The following is a 27503-nucleotide window of genomic DNA, read 5'->3' as shown; positions in this document are numbered from 1 at the left end:
AAAAAAAAAGACCTTCCAGAAATGATGCCCCAAGACATAATCAGAACCCTTAAATATCTATATTTCATTGGGTTCAGTGGAGCTATAGCGATTCAAGTAATTCTGTTTATGGTAGTCCATGGCCAGAAAACATTTCTGCATATTCAGTAATACTTCATCACTCATTCTTTACACACTATAATATTTATTTTTCAATTTATACTTAGGAGTTTGGTCTCAGGAAGTTAGTGGTGTTATCACATATTCATATAAGCTCTTAGTTTCATAAATGTAGTGTCATGAATTATTGTCATCACCCAAGAGGGATGTAAAGGCTACCAAGTCCTTTTTGGGAAAAAATGAATAAACCTTATCTCACACTGGGAATTTCTTGGTTTTAAGTGTCTGCAATTAATTACTGTTGCCTCGTAGATTCATAAGCTAGCCAATATTTCCTGGAGAGACATAGAGGCAGAATTCTTTCAGACAAGCACATCCAGAAAATAACATTTGCTCACTACAGATAATGCTTCCCACTGATTGTGTTAACAGCTAATGTTTCTTACATCTTGAACAATTATAGTCTTGAAAATATTTACAACTTATTTTTATTCTCCCTTTTTTCCCCTCTCTCCCATGGTGTCATATGAGATCTGACTGTGTATCACTAATTTTTTGAAATGTCCTGGATATAATTTGAAGCCAGGCTGTTTTCACATGAAATTGTTTCACAATGGATTTTAAGTAAGAAGCTCTTACTCCATCTACTAAATATGGTTTATGTTAGCTTCACCTTTCAAACTGCCTGAATGCATGAAGCCTCCTGAAAATTTACAATGTATATACTACAAGGTGATACCTAATTTAGTTTATGCTATGAAAGTCTGATCCAGTTCCCATAGAAATAAATTAAAAACATTATGCTGACTTAATGAAAATTGGATTCAACCCTAAAAGGGTAGGACTCTGCTTATATGAACAGAAAGGAGAATATGGTATTTCTGTCAGTGTTTAAAGTGAGAATGAAAATTCAGGAATCTCTTATTAGAGAGAAGGAGAGAGATAAAGACATAATACCAGTGAAGTCAGCAGAGATAAACTGATATAAATGCTTTCAGGTGAATCATACCATTCTGACAAATGATGCAAAAGCATAGTAGCTGTTACAGCCTCAGGTTAAAATCAAGACACAAAAATGTTTTGCATGGTAGAGACTCTACTGCATTTATGAACATAAGAACATATATTTAGCTCAGCATTTTCATCTTTTTCATTTTATACTTGCATTTATAATCTCATCTGGGTTTCCTACCCTCGTTTTCTTAGCAATCATAAACCTGCTATATTCTGTGCTTAGAGATTTTGTGAGCTATTATGGATTCCGCTTGGAGAACATACGTTTCAATACCTATGAAGCACTGCATCAGCACTATAAGCTGGCTTTTTGTTTAACTCATATGCTACAGCTTTCATATTTTGCAAATAGTACTTCGTGTAGGGATAAAGAGTTCCCTGAAAAAAAAACTTGGCCACCTCAGTAGAGGTCCAGAGGTCTTCCTGCGCTCTGCATACAATAGGTTGGAGAAAACAGTCTTCCTGAAGTTTCTGGCATGCTGTTCTTGCTCCCTTGGATCTTCCAGAGGGAAGTATAACAGCTGAAAAAGTTGAATTATTCTGTGTCATTAAGACTGTGTGTGACTCGGCATTTTGGGCTACCTGTAATTAGCTATGAAACCCTTTCTGATAGCTTCCTCATAGCATGGATCAGACTGAAGCTGTTACCATTCAGTGGGTGTGAAATGAGGTGGCACCCATTTGTTTGTTTACTCCTTATCTAAAATGCTCTGCAGCATTAATCTCTAATAGGATAACTACTGTGTATCTAGATCCACCCTGTAACAAAGCTGGTCCTTAGAATGCGAATAATCATCACCGATGAAATGCTGAAGCAGAATCTATTAAAGCTTCAAATACTTTTATGCTTACAAAAGACACAGCAGTACACTTATCCAGAATGTGGATTTTTGGAAAATCGTGCTTAAAGACTAGTAGCCACCATTAGAGAAAATAAAGTTGCTGAGCCTACAGTCAGCTTATATGCTTTTTCTAGCTAATTGATCTGTTTTTGCAAGTGAAAAAGTGTATCAGATGTTAAGCCCAGCTGTTCCTTGGTGGGACAGTTCCCATAACTGGGAACTACAAAGGGAGAAAAAAAAAATCACATGTTTATTTCAACTTTGAGGATCTTCATTAAAAAGGCATACATTAAGCATGGAATATAAATATTAATTTTAGAAGAAAGGCAAATGAGACACTATTAGTAAAGACGTGGATAGCATAGCTGAGATGGATTTGACTAATACATTAGCAATTACAAAATAACCCAAGTAATGTTAAGTTTCCCGGCACTAAGTAACCTTAATTACATTGTACATCTCTAATATAAACATATAGTTTGCCACAGGGCAGTTATCCATTATGTTGAAGAGTAAATTTCTGTATTTATTTATATAATTCTCAGTATCAGTAGCCTATTTTAAAAAGCAAAGTTAAAGTAATGTAATGTTTTGTATTTAAGGTTTGTTCCACAGCCCACTGGAGTCAGATGCAGTCACTCACTGAATCCCCAGCACAAAACTGAGCCTTATTAATGTGAGATGGTTCGTACTGGGGAGTGTAATTGCTCTGAGGTCTGTCTGCCATCCACTGAAATAGTGTATTTATCGCTTTTCTGTAGGTGAGAAAGTGACTACCAAAATTATGACTCAAGCTCTCTATGAAGTTTTACAGCTCTGTCTTGCAGGGAGGTTATGGAGAGCAGCAGTGACCAGGAAAGTTTTGCTGCTGCCCAACCTTCAGCAGCCCAATCTCAGCAAAACCTGAAGCAAAGGCAAATTGCTCTGAATTCTCCCGCTTGCATAAGGCTGGTAATGAATTTTATGCCCATGGATGCTGTGCGAGGTGGAGCCAGGGACCCTGCTGGTGCTTCCCAGCTGCACTGTGTCTTTTCCCCCTTCAAGGAGAGAAGGGTGGCCAGCCTGATACTGCTGACCGGGCAGCTCCAAGCATCTGCCATCTCTCTTTAGCAACAGCGTGCTGCCAGTTGACTAAAGACCCACATCCCAAATGAACTGTTAAAAGATAAAGAGGGACAAGGTAAGAGTTAACATGAAACATTTGAAACCATATTCTCCTATTTGCAAATTCTCCGTGTATTTTGCTCAACAAAAATTATTTGTGAAGGGAAAGAGATAATAGCTGTTTATAAAAGCGGCAGTATGTGTTATTAGTGTGAAATAAGAGCAAATCCTGAAAAAAGCAAAATTATCTAAATTATGAGAGAAGCAGTTGAACCCCATAGTGCTGACATTTAAAATTGTAAATATTGGAATGAAGCAAACACGTGAATAATGCCTTTCCACAAAACACTGCTCATAATAACTGACATTTTCAAGTCCCTATTTTAATGCCTTGTAGTATGTTAAATACTATTGCCACATTAAAATATAAATTTCAAATTTGAAATGTTACAGAAATAACTCCTCACTACCTTGAGGAAAGATGTCAATGTCAAACAAAATTAGCTCACCAGCAAAAACCAGCTTGTCTTCTGTTATGGAGGGACTGCAAAGAAATAAGAAGACGTTTATACACAGGTAAACAGACTTGAGGTAGGGGGCTATAGTACCCTTCTGGAGGAATCTGCATGTATTATTATACATTATATTTTGTCTGTGTTGTATTGAGCCCATCAACTGCTGTGCATTCAGTTTTGGGCAGTGAATGTCTGAGGTTTATTAATAAGAAGCACTTTTAATATTTACTCTGCTACAACCAAAGCCAGTTTTGCATTTCAAAGGGAATCATTGTATTTATTCCCTCATTAAACAACCTATTTTTCAGCTGGAGACAAGTTTCCTATTTTGAAGTATTAATATTTAAAACTAACGTCTTCTTATTTTGAGGATGTTACCTACTCATTAAAACAAGGATCCAGCTCACCTGGTCAAGTTACTTCACATCTCTCTGAGATGTCAGCACTCATAAGATGAGATTGATAATGCCTGCCTCCTTTATGCAAAGATGGGGCAAGGTTTATTAGCTCTTTATAACATTTAAATGAAGGGTATTGATCCTGTGATGTGAGGAAGATTTTGTTCTTCTTCTCAACCAGCGTAAGATTCATGTTTTGCAGTCTGAAGCTGGGGTGGTTGGGCTTTAGCTTATTGACCCACTGATTCACTCAGACATTAAGGTAAAATAAGCAGCATGTAGCTGAGCATTTAAACATCAAAACCTCTACTGTAAAGGGTACATTGATGCCAAATTAAGTAGCCCCCATGAAGTTTAGCTTTCGCACTGAATAATGCATCTTACATGTGAGGCAGACCAGCTCTTTCTGAGTTTTGCTGTTACGGATGGCTTGTCTCAGCCTGTCACCACCCTGAAGGTGAAGGTCCTGCTATAGTGTGACTTTTTAGGGCTTAACAGAATTTTTTATTTTTATATTCATTCTCAGGAAGTATTTGCACAAGACTTTACAAGCACGTTGTTTTCAGTGAAGGAGGTGTGTTTGTTTATTCTCAGATTGCTTTTGGACTTATAGACCTTTTCCAGCTTAACAGTTATATCTGAATGACATTCCTCATTCCAAGCTTAAGCAGAACAAGCTAATTGCTAAGAGACTTTATGTACACAGAGCTATTAATTGCAATTAGAGTATAATACACAAGAAGGCTGACAGAGATTAAATTTCATTATCTGGCCTCAATCAACTCACATGGACTGGGGTTGTAAACTTTATTTCCCATCACATGACTTCTCTGCATATTCCTTGGTAGTCAGCCTTGAAAGACACCAGTTATAATCTACAAGCCCTATTACATTTTCATAAATATTCAACTTCAGTGGTGATTTGCCGAGTGCCCTGTACTTGATGTTCTCTCTCACCCTGGAGTAATTTCCCTTGACAAACATTGATGGAAATGCAACCAAAGTTAATTGACACAATTTCCCTTTTTTGTTCTGAGTGTAGTTGCTCTTGGTTTTACTCTGTTTGCACAGGCCAAGGATCAGTTGTCTTAGAGAAGGACTTATTCTGCCTGAGAGAGAAGGATCCCTGTTAACCACGTCTTTCCACAGGCATTTCTGTGACGATCTCCTCCAGTCGTCCAGAAGTCTTTTGCCAGCCATTTTCATACTCAAGGATAGCATTAATCTTCTTGTGGAAAACCTTATGAAAATGAAAGCTGTTGTCACTGTTAGCAATCAAGAAGCTCTCCTTCCTTTTCATGCAACCCTGTAACTCTGCCCTGAAAAGATGCTTTCCAGAAAACAGGTATTTCTAACTCTGTTTTAACCAGAAATAGTTAGGAGTACTTTTTTGAAAGATACTTTTTAGAGGTTTAGTTTATCTCTAAGAGCCGTAGTATCAGGAGCATCAACATGAAGTTTGGCAGTGTTTCATGTCCCCTAAACCGAACTGATAGCACTGATCTGTCTCTAATCAAAGCCCACCTGATATTTAGTAACGATACCAGCTTCGCTTGCTTAAAAATAACAGCACCAATTGCTGCACTCCTGAAAGTTTTTACAACATTTGATATTGAGACTTCAAAATAGGAAGATAACTGGAAAATATAAATGTATTTTTGTAACACTTAACTTTGTTTATGATGGTATTATGTACACAGAATGTTTTCTGCAGACATGCCTCCAGCTTACATATTATTTCCTTGCTCGAAGCCCTCCGAAGATTAGTGAGTATGTCAACAGCAATTTATACAAAAGCAGCCTCCAGGGCCAAAACGTGATGCTTGTAAGGTTGGAAATTCTACAGTAAAAACGTCTTAAACATATGAGTGTGTCACTTTATTCTTAGTGTAAGTAAGTTAAAAAGCATTATCATTATATTAAGAATTTAAAATGTTTTCTGTTCCCTTCTGTTTTACAGGGAACTTGTCACTGTGCTCCTAAAGATTCCTGGGTCTCAGCAATTTTCAAAAGCTTCTCTGCAAAATTTTCCAATTTCGTTCGCTTCCGTTTACCAGGCAGTACTCCTGTTTTTTGCTATAGGTGCAGGAGCCAGCTTGGTTGCCTTTGGTTTGCATGAGCAAGACCATGCAGAGGTAATCAGACTAATGAACCTGCCAGGGAATGGCCAGAGTAAAGAGCATCAAGAAAATTTGTGCTTTCAGTTCTCTCTGATCTCATCTTTCAGCTCACTAATTGCTGCAAGGCCAACTCCATTGAGTTCCTCCTGCTATGGGAATTAGGATGTCTGGGCATCTTGCAACACTGGGCTCATCATTTGTGGGTTACCTGTGATCAAACTGTAAGGAAAATGGGCACTGAGGCATTTTTGAGGGAAAAAAAATTACAATTCCCCCTTTTTTTTTTTTTTTTTTTTTTTTGTTACTGGAATTGTATAGTAAAATAATCTACTCCCTATTGATTGGATTTTCAAAGGCCACAATTTTAGCATCCAAAGTGGTTTTTCTTTAACATTAAATCCTTAATATCAGGTGTTTGGAAGTATTTAAGCCTTGAAGAAAAGGAAAAGTTTTGGGTGCTTTTGAAAACATAAGCAGGCCTCTGTATTTTTCACATGTTAACCAGCAGCCTTTTTTGTTGGGAAAGTCTCTTTGCCCCAAAGTTTCTAGATCAGGAGATAAAGAAAACAGTGGGGCTTGTCTGTCTCATTCATCATTTGGGGAGAATTTATGCTTCTTTAGGCAGGCAGTGGGCCATGATTAGGTGTATTGCAGTTAAAAAATATGAAGAGGTGCATACAGAGATACACATAGAGATCAGTCCATTGGGATTCACTCTACAGCCAGACTGGGAAGCGAGAGCAGTGAGAGGAGCATTTGTACAGAGAAGCTTGTCTTTCTGCAGACTGTAAAACTTCCACATTACAAAGCAGACACAGAAAAGGAAGTAGAAACCATGCCTTGGGTAGTTCACATTCACAGGTGAGCAGATCTGAACCAGGGATTCTCTGCATCGAGGGGATGACATGGGAGTGGGGAGATGAATGGAAGTGGTAAAATAGCTGTTTGTATAACTGGGAGATGGTCTGTGCCAGACCAGGGTGTGCAGGCATCGCTCTCAGAAAAGATCGGTTCCCTTCAGGCTCTCCATACATTGTCTCCGGATCACAAACCAAGAGGCTCAGCCGCTTGTAGCCACTTGTGCACAAGGTCTATTATTTCTATATCATATAAACCAACGTAGAGTACAAAATTACCTGATTAGGTACCCTGCTCTGCTCTCCAGTCTGAGCTGATACTTGAGGGTGGGCATCCTTCTTCCATGTAGCAGCTACAGGATTACTATTTGCTGTTCAGACATAAGAAACTGGTACAACATAACAATGTAACTGGTACAATATAATAGCCTAATTCAAAGCCTCCCGAAGTTAGTGGAGTGACTCCCATAGATTTCAAGGGGATTTTGCTCAACCTTAGAGGACCAGATTCTTCCGAAGATATTTAGATGCCTAATGGGATTTTCAAAAGTACCTTAATAGATTAAGCATCTAGTTGCCCTGAGATTTAGGCACCTAATTTTCTTTTCATTAGATTTTCTTTTGAAAATGCGACGTCTGGGTGCCAGCTGCATTTCTAGGGATACAAAGATCTCTGAAAATTGGACTCTTAGCAATTTGCCAGAGAGTAAGTGGTATGTCAGTAAACAAACTCGAGAGCACCAGCTCTGTAGTCTGCTCGTTGTGGCTCTTTTTGAAGCTCACCCGGTCAGCCTTGGGTGCTAATGAAATTTCAGTGCATGAGTACGTCTGGTTGATATGATTAAAAATAACTGTAAATAAAGATATCAAAAGTAACTCCTTGTCCTCTCCATTCCACATGAAGTTTTATGGAAGAAATAACACATATTTGTAATTATTAATCATGAAGGAAAAAAAAGGGAAATTTTAAATCCACTTTAAATTTTGGCTTTAAAGGACTGAATTAGTTTATTTTTATCTCCTCTGGAGGTTGTTTTTTATTTTCCATAGAGGCTGAAAACTTCCTGTCCATCATATTTATTTCCTATTTATTTATTTTTTAAATGTCTCCTTTGAAGCTCTGTGTCCGATACTCCATCTTATTTTTCATGGAAATTTTTACCATGAAAAAAGAGGAGCAGACAGAGTTAGGGTAAAGGATACCACTTTACTTAACTTGGCCTCTGCATGGACCTATGTATTTGTTTATGATTTGCGAGGTTTCTGCTTTCATCCAGGCAGAAAATGGTTGCTAAGCAGCAGCATTGCTTTTTAAAATGCGGAGCCAGGGCCTGATCCTGCACTGACTTGTGCACGTGGTTATTCACAGGGTTATGCCCAAGGAATGGGAAAACTTATACGTACCTCCCACCTATGCACTAATATATGTCTCTATATAACTCACATAGGTGTGTACATCTGTGCGTGTATATATATGTACATACAGAGATAAAAAGAAATTATGTTTGTGTTCTTGTATGTATTTCTGGGTGCATTGGTACAATTTGACTTAAAACCTAGTATCTGTCCTCTTAAATGAATTAATAATTGCCTAAACTGTGATGGTGGTATGAAGCTGATCCATTGATTTTTGCCTTAGAAAAATCCATCATAAAAAACTTGCATCAGGTTTGGGTTTTTTGAGTTTCTCACCAGACTTCAAACACAAAAGTGAAAAGCTTTGAAGCAAACCAGAGAGGTTCGTAATATCTACAAGAACTATCAAGTAATGTCTCAGCCTTTCTTGCACTGTCATGCTCCTGCCGTTATTTTTACTAAAAATTACTCATTTGTTGAAATTTATGCAAGTGTGCGAGATGCATGAAGCTGTAAAAACATTTGGAGATTTCAGTCATTAATCCTTTGCTGATTTTTTACATTTCGTCTTGAACACAGCAGTCAGGAGGATGCATGCTGTCTTCTCAGCTCCTAAAACAGACCAAAAGCCTTAGAGGACATGAGCGCAAATATATAGATTTCATACATTTACCATATGAATATAATATTGTATGATATATGGATATAATATAATTTTAAATGTCCAGGTGATATGACTAAACTGCTGGAAAGCCACTGTTCCCACATAGTACCTAGGACTGGTGTGCTTTAAATCTTCAGAGTGCTTTATATACTTTACCTAGTTCTTCAGTATCACTCTTGAGAGACAAGTCGAGTACCTAAGTGCTGGTACAGCACCTGGGACGCCAGTCAAAGCACTGCAGTGGCTTTTTTAAACCCGTAAGAGGGAGTCAGATTGAGGAGAGGTGTCACAAATTCCTCGCTTCATGAGCCTTGCAGTAAATAGGCCGGACTGCAACCCATAAAACTAACGCATAAGATTCCCCGGATGTGGCACAGATTGGCAGGTGGCTTGGGAGGAATCATATAGTTTATCCACATCTTGTTTTCTTTGTGTGTATAATGCAGTTGTCTGGCTTGGCTCTGTAGGCACCTGGGAGATGCTGTGATAACGAACAGGGTGACACACACGTGCCAAACCGCTCAGTCTTGGGATCACAGCAGGACCACACATGGAGACACGCTTAGAAAATTCTGTTTTCAGATCACTTCCCTCCACCGTCATCTGCATCTTTGTGGCAAATCACAGAGTCACTAGTATTAAATGACCGGGAGCTGAACATTTGCAAGTGTAGCCACAATGTCCGACAAGGAGCAAGGTAATTTTTAAAACAAGCTTCTGCCGTGCTGTCTTTTCCTGGTATTTTTATAAAAACAAGAGACTAAGTAAACCATTGAGAGGACTGCAGCTTCTTTGTACCGCTGGAGAAGTTTCGGGCATTGAACAGAGGCTGTGGCCACAGTCTTGTCCAAATAAGCCCTTGTGTGCAATCCCAGGGACCCAGAAGAGGAATGAGATGACATTACTTCAGAAGAGCACGAAGAGTTCCCTTTGGAGGTACATTCAGGTCAGCTTAGATCCCTGGCACAAAAGTTGGAGCAAAACAAAACAAGGTTCAAAGGCAAATACACAAAGACCAGGTTGTTATATCTCTGAAATAGTACAGGAAGAGGACAAGAAAAAGCTAGTCTTAATCATCAGTAGCTGTTTTGCTACTGCAGATGGGATTACACAAGATACTTCCATGAGAATTTCAGTCTCACCCTGTGCCTCTGTTTATTATTTTTTCAGTATACTCACTTTCGTAGGCTTCGATACTGGATTACCTATATAAGAACACATTCCCAAAAAAGTGGGAATGTAGCCTAAACTTCTCAATTTTTCAATGCTGCTAACATTAATGTGCTTCTACAAGGTGTTCTAGCAGCCAACATTTTAACCACTCTGATGCCTAACTTGGTCAGAGAAGGTCTAGACTGCCCGGTTATCTAAAATAGCTCCAGCAGCCCCTCAGCAACTGTGTTTCACTATTGCTTAAATAAGACAATTCTAGTACCTCCAATCTGAATTGTAGATGTATGTAATTATATGTATTACTTCTCCTGTATTCTATAACATTGTGTCAATGTCAGAGTTTAAAACAACTTTGCAATACAACCTTCTTAGCATATGAAAACTTAACGTTTTGGCCAAATCTCCAGTTCTTGGGAAAACTTAATGCTGTTTCTCTTTGGTGTTGAAAAGCAAAACTGATTTAAAGTATATTTTTAAAAAGCCAGTGGGAAGTTAAAAAGAGAAGTCATGCACATGACTCACGGTCCTGGAAACAGCTGTACTGCTTTTGGTGACAAAGGGCTGGTTTTATGCCTTACGTAACTTCAGGAAAATCAATATGCAGCAAATGTAATGAGCGAGAAAGGAATCTGACCCAAAATTTTAAAAATAATACAAGCTGTCTCACGTTATATCTTTAAATGGGGGTCCTTTGGCCCTCCAAATATCTTACTTTCTGTCATGTCCTGAGAAAAGGATGAGTGATGTGTTTGCAGTAGATTGGGTCACTTAGGAACAGTGTAGATCAGAACAGATTCAAAGGTAATCACTACTATATCATGAGTGTTTAACAACATAAAGAGTATATTGGTCAATAAAAAAATGCCAAAATTCCGAGTTGCACCCAGCCTAATTGCAGGCATCTTCATGAGAGACAAAAAGGGCTATATGGTACAACTGCATCTGTACAGCAGCTGCCTTCCTCTGGACTTCAGTCTCCAGATATCTCTGTAAGTGCTCACAAAACCGCTCATTTCCACACCCCCAAAAGAACTAAGGAAACCGGAGCAGGAATGCTGGTTGTCTCTCTTAGGCCCAAATTCCATTTGATACCAAAAGTGTTGGACCATGAAAGAGTAACCTGTTCTTTAGTATGTATTTGAAATGGTTATTTTTGTGCCTGGCTGTAGTTTGTTTCCCAATACCCCTAACAATGTTTTATCTTGTGTTTATTGCTACAGGGTTCTGTTCACGTACTATTGGGTATTTTACTACTCAAAACTCAAACAAATCCAAATATCTGACATATATATTTAGCAACCCCATGCAGACTTATATACTGGGTATAAGAAATGCCCTTAGGCCAATGGTCCATCTCACCCAGGTTTCTGCCTCCAACAGTGACAACAGGGAATGCTGTTTCGGGAGAGCCCATGAGCCTGACCACTTTCTGTGGTCCCTCCTATTGCCCAACACCCACAACTGTGTTAGGGATATTAGAGGATACATCTTTACCTATTCCCTGTAGTAGCTATTTATGTACCTGGCATCCATGAATTTGTCTAATCCCATTTTAAATTGGCCTCCATCACCTCCTGTGGATACAAATTTTAGAAGTTCATTACACACAGTGTAAAGAAGCACTTTCTTCAGTCAAAGCTTTAAACCCACCTCTTACTTGTTTCAACATATGCCCCCTACTACTGAAGGATTTAGTGAATAACAGTTTGTTGTGCACCCACCACCTTCATTACTTTGTACTTATTTTGCCCTACCGATAGTAAAAGAACTACAAGTAGCCACTTTATGATATGGCACTGTTTGTGCCTTCTCCTGGTCTTCTTAAATATCAAGGCAGTGATATTAGGGATACACCGTACATAGTACTGCTATCCAGACACCGTAGCCCATTGTAAGTTGGCTGTAGTAGCAAAAGTAGGTGTTAAGAATTGCCAGCCAGCTGGCCATTCCCATGCAAAGTCAACCTGTTGAATGATTCAGGTTGAAAAACAGAAAAACCTCTTCAGAAAAAGAGTTGTTTCTTAGCTTAGGTAATTTCATTCTCCTGCGTTACAGCATGTCCCAGCAAATAATTGCATTGGTGTAATGGGGAGTGTTAAAAAACAATGGTGAGGCCATAGGGATTGCTCTTCCCAACCGTTTGTTTCTTCAGCTGGATTTGCAGAACTACAGCAAAAGTAGTAACACATAATTATGGGAAACTTGTTTGCCATATTTCTGTTTTGTTAGAAACAGATCCAGATCATCATGCAAAAACCCTCTCTTTTCTTCATTATGAATGAAGTTATTGACAATTGTAGGCTACGTCCCCTTTGCTCCTTTTTTTAACCCTAATTTGCAGAACCCCATAACTCCGTGTCTAACAGACGTATGTGCTGCAGTCCTTGTCCTATCAAAGCTCCCAAAGTTATGGCACTTTTTGGATTTGTTCCTGAAAAATAAAAAGTCATTCTAAGTAATCCAACAGGCTGTGCAATAAACTATTGTAGATTATCTCCGCTGCTGTGCAGGAGAGTCCCGTACAGCAGCAAGAAAGGGATCCCTTCTTGTGACAGCTGATATTGTCATCCCTTCCCATTCTCCTGAAGGGAAAGTTAGTACAGCTGCAGCTTGTATCTCTTCCTCTTTAGCTCATTTGCTGTATTTCACCCATTTGAATCATACATCCACCACTGAAATTATAATCCCCCGAGAGTGAAGCACACAGCCTATCCAAAAGCACACAACAGTGCCATGCTAATCCCTGAAATCTGCAGCGCATCTGATTGTCATCCAGTATTCCCAGTCCCACAGCACGAAGAGGAGGCAGAAGGTGAAGGATGCAGGATTATTCCGCAGAGCTCACTTTCCTCAACCACACAGACTCAGGACACGTTTTCCATATCTAGGAATAGTTTTCTCGTCACCTGATCTCCTGCTCCTCCAGATACCGCAGCAGCTGCATGCACAGCGCAGGTGGTCTGAGATAGGAGAGCAAGTGTTTCTGCATCTGTCAGGGGGGTTGTGGAGGAATAACATCTAACTTCACCAGCTGCTCTTCTGACCTAAACTCTGAGTAAGGGAGGGATGCAGCAAGGAGCTTGGGAGCATGCAGAGAGAGTTCAGAAATGAGAGGTGTTGAGAGGTAATAAATGAAGGGTTTCAGGCACTGAAAGTGTGGTGTAGTGGTGTGCCTGGGGATGTGAATGGAGACTGGAAAAAATGGCTGTGGATAATAACGAGCTAAGCAAGTCCTAAGGTAAGGAGGAGTCAGGAATTGCAAAGTCAAATTAATCAAGAGAGTTAGTTTGTGGATGAAGATGAATTGAGTCTGTAGGTCGAAAAGGTAAAGGAAAATTGTGTACTGGCTACAGCTGAAAGCAAAGCTGTCACAAAGTGTCAAATAATACCTCCTTCATTCCATTTTTTGTTGTTTGGTTGTTTTGGTTTTTTTTTTTATTCTGAAATTCAGAAGTCCTGGAAAGCTTGAGAGTGTTTCCTTCTATTTATTTCCTCTGCCAGACTTTTCACTATGATCATGCTGTTACCCATTCTTTCACCAAATACACAGTTGTCCAGTCCCAATGTTTCATTTTTCAAAGAGGTAGCTAGGAAGTATAGGAAGATACTACAGCAATACCTGCAGCTAGCCAGTTATTTTGGCCATCAGCCTTCACTGCTGACTTAAAAAATGGCAAATTTTTAATCTTATCCAAACGATAATACATCTTTCTGGATATTTCCTCCTTAAGATCATGCTGGCTTATTCATATTCATAAGGTGGTCCTCTTCTAAATGGTTACATAAAAGAGAAAAACAAGCATACATGCATGTATCACATATTATTGTTTGCATTACAACAGAACAATAGCTTTAGGGTGAAAGTGTTGATATAGGACTTGGGTGATCCAAATTTAACTCACAATTTTGGTACATTCTTCCTTTGTAACCTGAACCAATGACTTAGCCTTTTTGAGCCTCAGTTTCTTAAACTGTGAAATGAGGTCTATGAATCTGAGTTGTTGTGAGACTACAATCATTAATCTCAGTGATGGGATCAGATATTGCAGTGGGGAAAACTTCAAGAAAAGTAACTATAGTAGAATTTCAAATAACAACAGGGCATAATCCTGATTCGCTCATAAAAAGGGAATGACTACAAAACCCAAACAGATCCAGCTTTCACTTACAGGTTTGAAACACGTTTTCCTTCTCAACATTGTGGCTGTGACTTTATAAATGGTTATGCCACTTTGCCTTTCCCATCAAACAGATTTCAGGTCTCATTCATTTATAGGCGAAAGGAAAAGATAAGGCATCCCATAAAAGTACCACAAGAGTAAAGCCACTGGTGATTGTTCTTTCTAATGAAGAGTCTGTAATTTATCACCTTGGTTTTTGCCAAGTGACATAAAAGCAGACAATGAAAATTACTGAAGAAAGGACATTCAGAAGACAGACCATAAATGAACAAGAGAAAACAAGAGGCAAAAGTTAAAGAGATTAAGATAGATTATCAGTTAACTTCTTTTGGGGAAATGCAAGACAACATTCTTGGTTTCTTTTCAGAACTTCAGGCCTCAGCAACGCAAAGCGAAAATGTTTCTTTGGACTAATATAAAATGAGCATCTGCTTTGTTTGTTCTAGTAACTACTAGAATTCACAAGAGCTGAATACACACTATGTATTTTGGCCTGGCTGTATGTTTTGTTTGGTCTGTGTGTATTATCTGAATGCTGCTTGTATAAAACCACTAATACCTTTCTCTCTTTTTCCTAAATACATACCTTTTCTTTCCTAATGTTACAAACTTGCATGATAATTAAAAATGTAACACCATAAGTAAACCATGCTGCAACTACCTGAGGAATTTGGTTCAAATCAACTCACAGGGCTGATTGGTTGAGTGAAGTAAACGTTACTAAAGTCTATTATTTCACAAAATTACCCAAGGGGCCAGTTCTTGTTCCCACAGAGTTCAAAGGTAAACATGCTTTTAACTATAATAGGAGTAGGAACTTAATGTTGACTGGTAGGGATGGCTGAAGAGCTTTGAAGCTAGAACAAAATACATATGGCTATCACACATCAGTAATTATCTTGGCACCATGAACATTTATATATCAGCATGTTACAAACTCTTCATCTTAGGTATGATAATAGAATAACTGAGTCCTTAATGTGAGGGCCAAAATATGGTATTTCATCTTAATAAAAACTGAGTTTATTGTTTAACTTCCTCTCCTGAGTATCCTGGTATGTTAATACACAATACATAAGAATGGCACTATGTAATGCACATCTCTCTCTCTTTCTCTCTCTGAAGAAATAAGCTGGTCATTTCACTGCAGTGTTTGGCCAGATAACGACACTATTAATACTCTAGTGTATCACAAGGCAGCCTGTAGCAGTTATCGTTCTCTGTGCTAAAAGGATGGAGCCAAAAAGTGAGATGTATGACCTTATAATGGAATTTGCAGTCCTCAGGAGAGCAGATATACATGACACCGAGTGTACGTTACATACTCTTGTTGCATTTAGTTCATTCCCATCAGCAGCCATCATGCTGGAATTTTAAATCTCTGCAGCCTTTTTGTCTCCTCTCAAGGCTGTGCGGTAATTCAGATTCTTGAAGGGACACTGGTGCTGCAGAAAAAGTAGTTTCTTGCTCCAAACGTGCTCCTTTACAATTTCCTCCTGTGCTGCTCTATCTTCCATAAACCTTTCAGGGCTCATCCTATTTACACTTGTGTACATGTCTTCAAAGTGCATGGTATTTTGATTATGCAGATTTTCTGTGACTGCATTACAAGGTGCTGGCAACCTAAGGTCGCTTCTGTGCATGAACTGATTCCTGATTAAATCAATATGTGGGCTGACTAGCTCTAAAATAAGACTGCTTTGTTCCTGTTTTCTTATATTTAAATTGAATATTCTTGTTAAGGAGAAACTTGCAGTTACTTGTGGGACAATTTCCTTAAGTATAAACAGGTCACACTACAGACATTAAATATTAACATCTCCCATTTAATTGTGAGAGATTTGCTCGTATTAGCATTGCAATCAGAAGCTACCAGCTGAATACGGAAAAAATAAAAGCTGGAAACAGTGACCTGCTCAGTTTTCAAAGGAAGCAGGCAAGCAGAGGGAACTCAGCTGCCTCAACTGCCTTAGCCCAACCACTAAACTGAATCCCACTGCAATAAGGAGTATAATAAAGTCCTTATAGCTCCTAACTATTCTAGCATTCCTTATATAGCCCCTGTCCCCCACATCCCTTCCGGTGAGCCCTAGCTTCTTCAAGGTCGCAAGGAGAGGAGATTGCTTCTCAAGACACAGGTAGTTACCACCCCTGCAGAACGGAGGAGTTCCAGGCAGCAAAGATCCAGCCCCTGCACAGATCTCAGGAGGGAGCACTTGGGTTGATATGCTGCAATTACCAATGCAATTACCAGTCAGGGCTGCACTAGAAGCAGTTCAGTATGGCTCAGCACAACCAGCTGCTAAAATCACAGGCGGTTCTCCAACCTGCTCTTAAATATCATTCCCATCATTTGCTTTCTGCTGCAGCTCCTCCTTTTTATTCCCTCCCAGGTATTTCAGGTCACCCCTAGAACAGCATGCCACGCATCAGACACGCACCATGTGCTGCACTTGCAGAAGTCCCACAAAAATTCTGATGAGTGCAGACTGCCCCAATTTTCATTTTGTTGTATTCTCTCTAGATTGAAGAGTTGGGAAACTTAGTTTCTGTCAGTGTTGCCATTCTTGCACTTTTGTGGTCTCAGGCAAATCAGACAGTCCTTTTCATGCAGTCCACTCATCTGTGAAAACAAACAAACAACAAAAAAGTAAAGCATAAATATGATAGTTATCTCCTCCTATGCATTTCTATGCTGCTGAATTAATTTACATACAGTTCAGAGGTCTTAGAACAGAAAGCGTTACAGAATTCCAAACTATCATGACTCATGTGAAAGAAATCATTTCAACACAAACTCTGATGGCTCAACTTTACCTTTGGTTCATTTCCATGGAAGCGTTCCTCAACCCTATCAAAACCTACAATCTACGGCAGGCCGGTTGTAGCACTTATCAATGTTTTTGGAAATAAATCATACGAATAAGAGAGACCTGTCCCAAATGTTGAAGAAAAACCCCTCATGTTGAATGAACTCATGACACTGATGAAATCCAAGAGGATCTACCTATAAGAGAGTTATTTTTTTCAGACGCTGTCAAGCTGCAGCATAATACAAAGTGAGAACACAGTTTTAATAAATTTTTTGTGTTCTTTGGAATAAATTATGAGGTTTTAAGACTAATTCATTGCTCTTGATCAAGAAACAATATAGCTCATCTTTGGCTTGTTCCTGTGCACGTCTGAAAAACAACACTAAAGGAAGCTTTCTCATTAACCTTCTGCCTTCCTGCTAGCATGGATATACAAACGAAATAGCTTTCCTTTCACAGGACATAAAGGTTTTTCTACATTTTTCTTCTTCTTTTTTTAAATTAAGTTAGTCATAGCATTATTGTGGCTAAAACATATAAGCAGAGTTAAAGTGACTTTAGAAATAATGCTACTCTTCTGCTTGTGCAGAGACTACAAATGCATAGTCCAACTCTTAAATCAATTTTGTTCTCATTAGCTTTAGATTTTAGCATTAATTAAAAAAATAAAATTGAAGGGTGCTGGGCTCTTCTGCAAAAGCTGAAAAAAGAGCTTTCCTTGAAAAAAAAGCACCGAAACAGGAGCTTTGGACCTACTAGTACAAATCTTTGGTCATTGCCTGGAACGTTTTCTGAGCTCACGGTAGAACAGGATGTTTAATTCTCTTTTATTTTCCCAGAAAAGCAGATAAATCACTATCTGATCATTCCTGCACTCACAGCCTTTACGTTATTTTAGAAGCTAACCTGTCTCAGAGATGGAGATTACAGATAGTGTATTCCTCACAGCCACAGGAATGAAAACGGTCTGTCTTGGAGCGCAGACATGATCTCCCAATCTGCTAGGATGGCGCTGTGCCTGCTACCAACATCGTATTCTAGTGTTTCTAATTACCGTCATCACTTAATGACCAGATTAGGGGTGTAAAAGTCTGCAGAGCCATAAGTGACAGACCACTGGCAAGAAGCAGCCTTTTCCAGTTGCGGTGTCGTAACAGGAGTCAGTGATTCTTCGGCACAAGAGGCGGCCGCTGGGACTTACACACCTCCCTTTCTTTCGCTTGCATGACCCCACGCTAACATAGTTTTTCTTTGGGTTACAGGCAATTAGGTGTTTGTTTGTTCTGCAGAAATTCCAAGTGCTACTATTCTTAATATTTGAAGAAATATTCTCATAATTGAAAATTTCTAAATTATTTTTCTTTGCATTTTAATTTTTCATTAGGACCATGAGTGAAAGTAATGGTGTAGTTTCAGGAGGGGAAAAAAGAAGGTAAAGCAAGTTGGGAGCTACCAGACTGCAGTAGAGCCAGCAAACATATTTTGTGAATACAACACCAAGGACAAATAGTACAAAGCTCTTACTTGCATGCACAGTCAGAAGCTGGCAGAAAGCTTAAGGGTCATGAAGGCAAACAATTTAAGAGCAAACTGTTTTACAGCTTTTTATTGTAACACTCTGAACAGGATGTTTCAGCCAAAGAAACTATTGTCCTTATGGAAGCAAGAAAGACATACAGGTGTATGGAACAAGTCAGTGTTTTTGTAATGAACAAGTAGAATATATTTGCAAGTATCACCACGCAGCTACCATAAATTAATACAGCTGGAAAGCATGGGAGAGTTCATTTAATTTTAACTAGGCTTCCAGTCCTAAAGAACCAATAACAAAATTCCAGGTTCTACAGGAAAGCCATAAACTAGAGATTTTTTTTAAAAGGCTGATTTCTGATCCAGCCCTTCAGAAGCTCTTGAACACGCACCGTCCAAAGGGTCAGACTTTAAGCAAGTTTCCTTAATACGTCCCACCACATTTGCTGGGGAATCAGATTTGAATATCAAATTTTGATTTCTTTGCTCAGAGAACAAAGACAGGACAGATACTGCTTTGTGAACACTATTATGCAGTTTACGTAAGCACGTCCATACTTTCAAATTGGTGTTACATCTGAGTTAAATACTGTGACGACTGTCCCAGGCCAAGCAAAAATAACTTGTAACATAAATAAAGGTAGTATCTCCGTGCACAGAATGGATCTGCTGACAGTTGTCTAGTGAGAATTGTCTTGAAAGAACTGTAAAAGCTATAATTTTTCAAAAATTGTAGCTATTTTCTCTATGCAAGATATATTTGCAGCTGGGAGCTCCCATGATGCTTCATCTTAAAAGCTGTGTTTCTGAGATCACAGGATTGATCCTTCAAAGACAGGTAGTCAAAAGAAGAGGGGTTTTATTAAGACATTAACTAGCGGCTCTGTCAGAATCCTCGGTATGTCTCCAATGGAATTAATTAAAAAGACTTCTCTTTGCTTAATGGAAGTAAGACAAGACATAATTTATAACCTTGGTGTGGAAGAGAGGCTCTGGTTTTCCATGCAACACAAAACTATTTAAAATCAAGGAAGGTCACTGTGGAGAAAGAATTGTGTCTCCTGAAATGAAGAAGGAAAGTTGTTTACACTGTTTAAGAAAGATGAACAGAGACTTGACCGAGAACCTGCCTTTAAAATTTAATGCCACAGCTATTAAAACTGGGCCTTTTAATACTCTTTAATACTGCATCTAAATGTCCTACAATCTTTGCTCCTAAGTAAAGAATCATCCAAGATGATCGCTGCTTTGCCTAAGAATAGGGAAAGGAAAGGAGACGGACTGCCCTCCTCGGAGTAGCTGTTATCAGACAACCAGATGGCAAACGACGTGCCAGAATTTACAGGAAACAGTCCAGCACAGATCATTAATTCCAACACAGCCTCTACACCCCAAACACCATTAAAATGTCACTGCTAAGGACTCTGAGAGCCAACACACCAACAAAACGTGTTCTAGACAAGGATTTCTGCAACTAGAATGAATTATTGAAAACCCTTCCAAAATGCAGCAAGGAAAAGTTATGGAACTTTGGAAAGTTATGGAAGATTGGTATATGTGATAATTATGGAGAACACAAGTGACCTTCAATTGCAATACGTACCTATATATATTTTAAATATATACATAATAAATGATGTTTCACTAAATTGTATTCAGTTTCACAAAACATTTTGTTTGTTCATAAAAATGATTTTTTGAACAGAAAACCATGGCCCAGATCCTTGACTGGTAGCATACCTCACTCAGGTGGTGTACTTCACTGAGCTATACTAATCTGTGTCCAAAGAGAAATGCTACGTGATGATTTAAAGGTATATTGTAGAGTCGCTTACGTGAAAACAGATCTTGTTCTTACTTCTAGGACTAATGTATTTTTTCTACAATTTTTCAACTTTTAATGCAGCAATCCAAGGCACATATTTTGCTCTCACCAAATGGAATATCTTCTCCTCTCAGGCGGTCTTCATGACTAAGCTTCAGCAGAAGCAGAGCTTAATGTTATGACATTAAGCCTTGCAATATCCAGAGTTAACAAATTCAGCCTTTCCTTTAGACATTAGATCTTTAGATGAGACATGTGGAGTCCCTTATAACAAGACAGGGACCAGCAGAAGAGCCACGTCAGAGTCAAGGACACCTACAAACCGCCTGACTTAGGAGGAACAGACCATTTGGAAGAAAAGCAAGAGGGCTTTCCAGGAGAGGGCTTTGCATTCGTTAACTACGAAGATCTTCTGTGGTGGGAGACAACAGGTATGCAGAACATCCAGAGCCTCCACAAGCATAACTTTATTCATTTTTTTTAAAATACGGTGTTGTTAGAGAAGTGGCTTTGCTAAAGAAGTGTTCTTGACATCTTACAAACACTGTTACAGGGAAGGACAGTTGCCAAAACAGGAGATCTAAAACCCTAATGAACAACACTGCTCTGGTGGTTGCACATGTGCTGACTAGTTCTTCTGGCTCAGCTCCCAGTAACTCAGTCATCTGGTATGAACTTGATCCCACTGGTCCTTTTCAATAAAGTGTTCTTCTTTAGATATCAAGCAACCTTACTAAAAAAATGGCCATTACAACTTTCTGCCCTCTACCTGTTGACACGCTTCAACAACCAAGCAATCCTGCCTACTTGTCCCTTCCGTGAGACCAAGCAGCTTTTCTCATCCAGGCACCTCATTTAGACAGAGTGATCTCCTGCAGTCCATTGCTTGCCAGTGGCGAAGTTTTAGCTACTTTTTATGATATTTTTGTAAAGCTGCTGTACATTTCAAGATGCACTTTTGGCTAAGACATCAGGAAGCCTAACTGAAGCTCAAGCAGAAATCGTACTCGTATGTGTAACATTAATTCTACCATTGGATAGTTTTATACGTAAGAACAAACCATTTAGCAAAGCAAGAGAATACCCTGTCTTTCTGAGAGATCTTGTTTTCTTAAACAAAAGTGTCAGCTGGAAGGAACATGCTTGTTTCTTGCTTTCACTGTTCTCTTCTGAAGGAAGAGTGATAACTGTGTTTAAGATTTAGCATAAGTTTAATTGGGAAGGATCACGGAGGGTCTAGCAAATTGAAATAAAGTTATTCACACATTATAGAAGTCTTTTCCATCATCACAGGAAACACAGCTGGAACAATATTGTTTTAATGATGTAAAATAATTTCATGTTGATGACAAAGCAAGAAGCAGAGAAAAAAAACTTTTTTTTTTAGTGGGAGGTGAGTGTGGGTGATCAGAATGCAACCGGCCCAAAGGAGACGCTGCCTGAGCTCCCAGCCTAGCCACAGTTAGCTTGCAAAATCCCCAATGGATCTATGTGAAAGGAGCTGGAAACACCCATCTGTTAACTCTGTGCTGTCGGGAAGATGCTACGCTTGCTCTTTGACATCACTAGCAGCGGCTGATAATGAAAATTAATGGTGGTTCATAAAGACATCTGCTTTCCTAAGAATACTGGAACAGCAGCTTGTGTAATCCTGAGATTTACTTAATTAAGGAACATCCCCAGCACTGTTTTATTTGATCATAGTTCCTGTCTCTTGTCTTCACCTCCCTCTCCCTCCCAGCTTTACCACAAGTGCCTTTGATTAGCACAGCCCTAGGAAGAAGCTTCATTCAAAAAGAAAGCAGAGAGTGGGAAGGTAGGCACTGAGGTGTGGCTGGTGATTTAGAAACTGAAAGGAGGAGGGAGTGGAAATACATCAGAGAGAGGTGAGAAGTAGGGACGGTCCTGTTTGCTGCCAGCAAAACGAGAAGCTGAAGAGAGAGCCCAGCCACGCCATGGGCACTGCACTATCGTGTATGTCTCTAGAGACAGAGGCATTCGCATAGGTGAGGAATATACCTGTGGCTTAATGCCTCTGCTCGCTTCTGATGAGACAAGACCATTATTTTCAGTATTTTGAAGCACTTTCTGCTCAAAACCTCAGAATCATCCAACGTCACTGTTTTGAAACATGCTTCTCCACTGAGATTCTGGAAGAATGTTAGAGAAATGGGTAAATATTATCATGTATATCATACACATCTGAGAGGCTGAAGCTGTATCTAACACAATCTCCTACAGGTTTCCTAGTTTCTGACCAAGGCGGCCTCTGAGTCAGGAGAAAGCACACAGGGAAACAGCACGGGGAAGCGTATCGCTGCCTTCCAGGTGACCTTGGTGTTTTTAATCAGGAAGCAAGCAAGGAACTTCAGACTTCCTCCAGCTCCATGCTTTATTTATTATGATATTGCAGCGGCACTCAAGGCCCCAGCCATGAATCAGAAACCCATTAAGCTATCTAGCATGCAAACACATAACAAATAGACAAGACTTCTAACGCCCCTCATTTATCAGCAGTGATGTTTTAAAACTACTTTGCCTAGGAAGATAGGATTTATCGGCAAAAGCAGGGGGGATATTTCTCATCCAGATGGGAGGCGGCCTTTCGGGGCTGCTGGAGCCAGAGGTGGGACGGAGCGCAGCCCAGCCCCCACGCACACAGGACAGGCCGCCAGGGAGAGTTTTCAGCTTTAAATATGATATTTTGCGGTAAAGTGTCCTTGTATGCAGATATGACGCCTTGAACTACAGATCCGAACGATGACAGGCAGCCATCGCTAAGGAGAAAGGGCAACTCCAGGTTTGAAAAATAAAATTATTGAACCAGGCGGGCTTGTGGCTGAGCGCTACGAGTAACGACCGCGGTGGCAGTCACTCGTAGAAACGCGGCCCAACGCGGCGCGGCCGGGCCGGCCCCGGCTGCTCCCCTGCCTGCCTATCCCTCCTCCCACCCGCCCCGAGCCCTTCCGGACGCGGCTGCTTTTCCCGCCCCGCGGCCGCGACTGACGGCGGCGCCGCCAACCGCCGCTCCCTCCGGCGGGAGGACGGCGGGAGGGAGGACGGCGCCCCGCCCGCCCCCGACCCACTTCGGGAGCGGCGGGGGGGGCGCGGCCGGACTTGTTTCTCGGCGGAGCGATGCCCGCCGCTTCAGTGCCGCCTCCCGCCCGCCCCCTCGGAGGCGGAGGGTTACGGGGCGCAGTGCCGCGCCCGCGCAGGCGGTGTGGGGATCCTCCAGCTGGCGCGGCGGGTCCGTCGGTGCCGTGCCCGCGCTCCGCTCCGGTTCGCTCCCGCCGGCCCTCTCCTCCCTCAGCAGCGCCTCGCCTCACCTCGCCCCGCCGCCGCCTCGCCTTGCTCTCCCTGCGCCCTCCGCTCCCTCTTCCCGGCGGGCTGGGGCTGCGTCTCCGCGTCGGCTTCCTCCTCAGCCTGGAGGCTCCCAATATGAACAGCATCGTCTGCGCTGAGAGGCACCAGGTACGGCGGGGCGGCGGCGGCCCCCAGCGGGACGTCCGGGGCGGCGGGCCCAGACGCGGCCCGCGCCGGCTGTGAGGGAAAGGGCGGCGGCGTGGCGGGGTGGGGCAGCGACCATGAGGCCGGGGGCGGCCGGGCGCTGCGCCTCCCCGGCCCCGCCGCTCTTTGTTCCCCGCTCGGCGCTGGCGCAGGGGGTGGCGGCGGCCGGGGGCCGCGGGCGGGCGGGGCGGGCCCCGCCGTGGCAGCGGCGGCGGCCCCGCCGTGGCGAGCCCGGGCCGCCGCACCGTGCCCTCCCCGCGCCCTCGGCTGGAGGAGCCGGAGCCCCTCTGGCTCCGCGGGTTTTCGTCGCTTATTTGTGGGCGGTTTCTCAAACGGTGGCTAAATCGCGAAGTTGCCACGCTCATCGAAGCGAAGTTGTGTAAATGGCCTGAGGTTGATTCCCTCGCGGCTGCCGGCCCTCGTCCCGCGGGGGGTTGCCGCGGCTGGGGCGGGGGGGAGTCGGCGGCGCTGCCGTGGCCCCGCGTGGGCACCGGCGGCTGGCGGGCTTGTCCTGTAGCCCCCATCCCGGCAAGTCGGGTGTCCCCCACACGGGTGGGTGGGTGGGTATTGTTCCAAGGTCAGGCGTTGCCTGCGCGCCTTTCAGCGCCGCGCTGCCGTCGCGTAGTGGCACCTTCCTTAAACCCTTCATAGTAAGTGGGGGGGGGGGGAAGAGAATCGCAGAAGTCCTGGACTTTGAGTGAAGAAAATAGCCGTTTCGGGCTGAAGAACATGTGCTGACAGCTGGTTGCCAATGTCATGACCCTCCCTGTCATCTATACCAGTTCTAGGAAATAGGAGATAATACAGCAAAAACACTGGCTGTCAGTCCATATTAGTGCTTCTGGAGAAAGGTGATGAGTGTGAATGACCAGTCTTTTTTTTTGGGTGGGGTGGGGAGAGAAGTTCCGTATTTTCTGCCTGCATGCACAAGTTTCCAGCAGCTTTTTAGAATTTTTCAGAGGTGCTTCAAGGTAGAAAATATCTTTGCATTAGCACCTTCACTGTTCCTTCACTCAGGATTCCCATAGACATAAAACCTGAATTGGTTACAATTTCACACAGGGTGGAAAAAATGTTGATGAAGTGAGAGGCGAGGCGTCCGAGTTATTTACTAAGGAGAAGGATAGCAAGACTGAGCAGTGATAGACTAGTGGAAATTCAGTATCATGTCGCTCTCCTTATTTGTTGTGGTTTGTGAAGGGGAGGATTTTTTTTGTTTCCAGTGATGGGTGTGTAGACACCACATTTATTCTTTTCTGTCAGGGATCTACAAAATAAGAAACCAAGCAGGATGTGGTGCTTCGATGGCGAGATTGGTTTAATTTTAGAAAGCGGATTTTGTAGCCACAAGCCTAACTCCAGGATGCAACAGTCAGGGAATACTTTCCAGTTAGGAAATGGTACTTTAGCTACTGTAAATAGGTCTAATTTTGTTTTCCTCGGCTTGAGTTCTTAAGGAGCAGGAGATGGTAAGAAAGGCAAAAACTGCCCAGAATGGGGGGGTGGGAGACAGCAACGACACACAAAAAAACCACCAGTTTGCTGTTTGTGTGACAAATGTTTGAAGAACTGTGGGAAGTGTGTGTTAGTAGAAAAAAGAAATCCATATGGAGGGGGGAAAAAAAAGGGAAAGAGCTCAGATTTTAAGAGAGTGTGTGTGAGGCAGAAGGTAGAAAAAGAGGTGTAGATAAAGACTGTGACAACAGCAAAAAAGGTATAATGTGGAAAAGGAGAAGAGGAAACGCAGAACCAGTATGGAAAGGGGATGTAATGACCAGTGCTAAGACCCAGTGAAACAGTATATCAGAAGCATGGGGGGGCGGCGGGAGGATAGCATTGGAAGCAAGCACTAAATGGGCAGCTGGCGTGTTAGAGCTGAGAGCTGTAGTTGAAAGAGCAGTAACATTCAAGTATAAAACCTGCTTCTCATAAATTTTTTAAGTCTACATACATAAATGTGTGTTTGAAAGAGCTCTCTAGGCTTGCTCTCTATGGAGGACAGTCCAAGTATTACATCTTCTTGGACTGCATATAAAAGATTTTGGAAAATGTCCATAGTACTTTTTCCTTGGCCTTCAATTCTTAACCAGCAATAGCAAATGTTCTCTCCCTCTCTCCTCACTCTTGAGGTGCGAGCATAACTGAGGTTGATTTGCAGTGGAATAGAACAATTTTGTTTACAAGTCATAGTTATTAATGAGACTAAATCTTCAGTGGAAAACAACTGAAAAGTGAATAAGCAAAACAAAACAAAATTGATATAAATTCAATGAGTCTTACTTTAAATCACTGGTGTAAAGAATTTGAGCCTGTTTAGTGGTGTAAGGTGTGTTGATATATGTCTTGGTCCATGATGTTTTGCCCAAATAGAAACTCAGACATGAAAAGGTAGTGTGTTTTTACCATAAATAAATGCTAATGTATGAAAGAAAATTTTTGAGGACATCTAATTTTGTCTTCTGATACAGGTAGTGGACTACAAGTAGTTGTAGGTGTGACCTACATTTCTTCCGTACTGGGCTGTGAAAAGCCAGAAAGCCCACAGCAACTAAAAAGCACCAACTGTGGTGTTAAATTCCATTTGTGTTTCACTTTGTCAACAAATGTCAATCAAGTGTCCATCATTGTATCAACAAGTATCAACTTTTAAAAGATTAAAAAGTATCTCCCCCAAGTTTAGTGTTTTACTTGTGAGTTGAAGAGATAGTACCTTCATCTGACAAAAAAGTTTGTGCAAAATTGCAAGGGCTTTGTTTACTTTTTTTAATGAAAGGAAGTGGTACACGGTATATGGAAAGTACCAATGGACTGTGCTATAGATGAGAGCTCTCAGGTGGGATGAAAAATAAATATTACCTGTGTTCTTAGGTCATGGACAAGGTGACTTTTGCCTTAGTATGTGGCTCTGGGACCTGTTGTCTTGGTACCTCACCTGAGACCACAGCTCGTACCTCTGCTGAAAGTGGCTCTGCAGTGGAGAGTCCTAGGGCAGGATAACAGTTTTTAGATCTCAGAGAAATTCAACAGTAATCATCATGCAGCAGGTTTTTAAATTGTTGGAATGTTTTCTGCGGTGAACAACTGTTTAAAAAAAAAAATTGGGACAAACAAATCCTAAGTTCTAAACACAACAATTTAAAGTGTATTAATTATGACATTTATTTGCTCTTGTAACTGTGCTAGTCATATTTCAATAGTATGTGCAAGATACATGTAAGAGGACAGCATAGTGGAAGATGAGAAAATAGTATCCTTGTTATTTAGGTGAGTGTTCTTAAACGCACCTTTAAACATATATACAGTGAAATGGAAAGATGAGTTTAAAAGGGGGAAATTTCTCTTCTGGAAGTTACTTATGTGCAGCAAATGTATCTTAGAGTGTATTAGGAGCCACGAATCTTTCGTGGTCCAGTGGTACATACGTGTAGCAAATTAAATTCTCAGTCTGTGGTAACAGTAAGTGTTTAGGAAACACAATTACTGGAACACAATTATTTTTAAATTG

The 27503-nt window shown here is 41.1% G+C and overlaps 1 protein-coding gene and 1 long non-coding RNA gene across 3 annotated transcripts in view; one reads left to right on the top strand and one right to left on the bottom strand.

Annotated features, from left to right (window-relative positions):
* Positions 1-13944: 13944 nt before the first annotated feature.
* Positions 13945-23952, bottom strand: LOC148052211 (uncharacterized). The gene is made up of 2 exons (XR_015699114.1): positions 23818-23952; positions 13945-16946 (listed from the first exon to the last, which is right to left on the bottom strand). It is a non-coding gene; the product is annotated as an uncharacterized LOC148052211 (long non-coding RNA).
* Positions 23544-27503, top strand: part of IVNS1ABP (influenza virus NS1A binding protein) — an 18760-nt gene continuing 14800 nt past the window's right edge. The window contains exon 1 of one of the 2 annotated variants that reach the window (XM_087733798.1): positions 23544-23962. The gene's annotated coding sequence lies outside the window, so the exon portion shown is untranslated. The remainder of the gene's footprint in view (positions 23963-27503) is intronic. The other variant, XM_087733796.1, reaches the window with a different exon arrangement.

The sequence above is a fragment of the Nipponia nippon genome, unplaced genomic scaffold, assembly GCF_047370975.1.
Source record: "Nipponia nippon isolate SJK-2023a ecotype South Korea unplaced genomic scaffold, ASM4737097v1 scaffold_5, whole genome shotgun sequence".
Lineage (NCBI taxonomy): Eukaryota > Metazoa > Chordata > Aves > Pelecaniformes > Threskiornithidae > Nipponia > Nipponia nippon.
The sequence above is the reverse complement of the archived record's forward strand: the minus strand, read 5'-3'. Positions and strand labels throughout refer to the sequence as shown.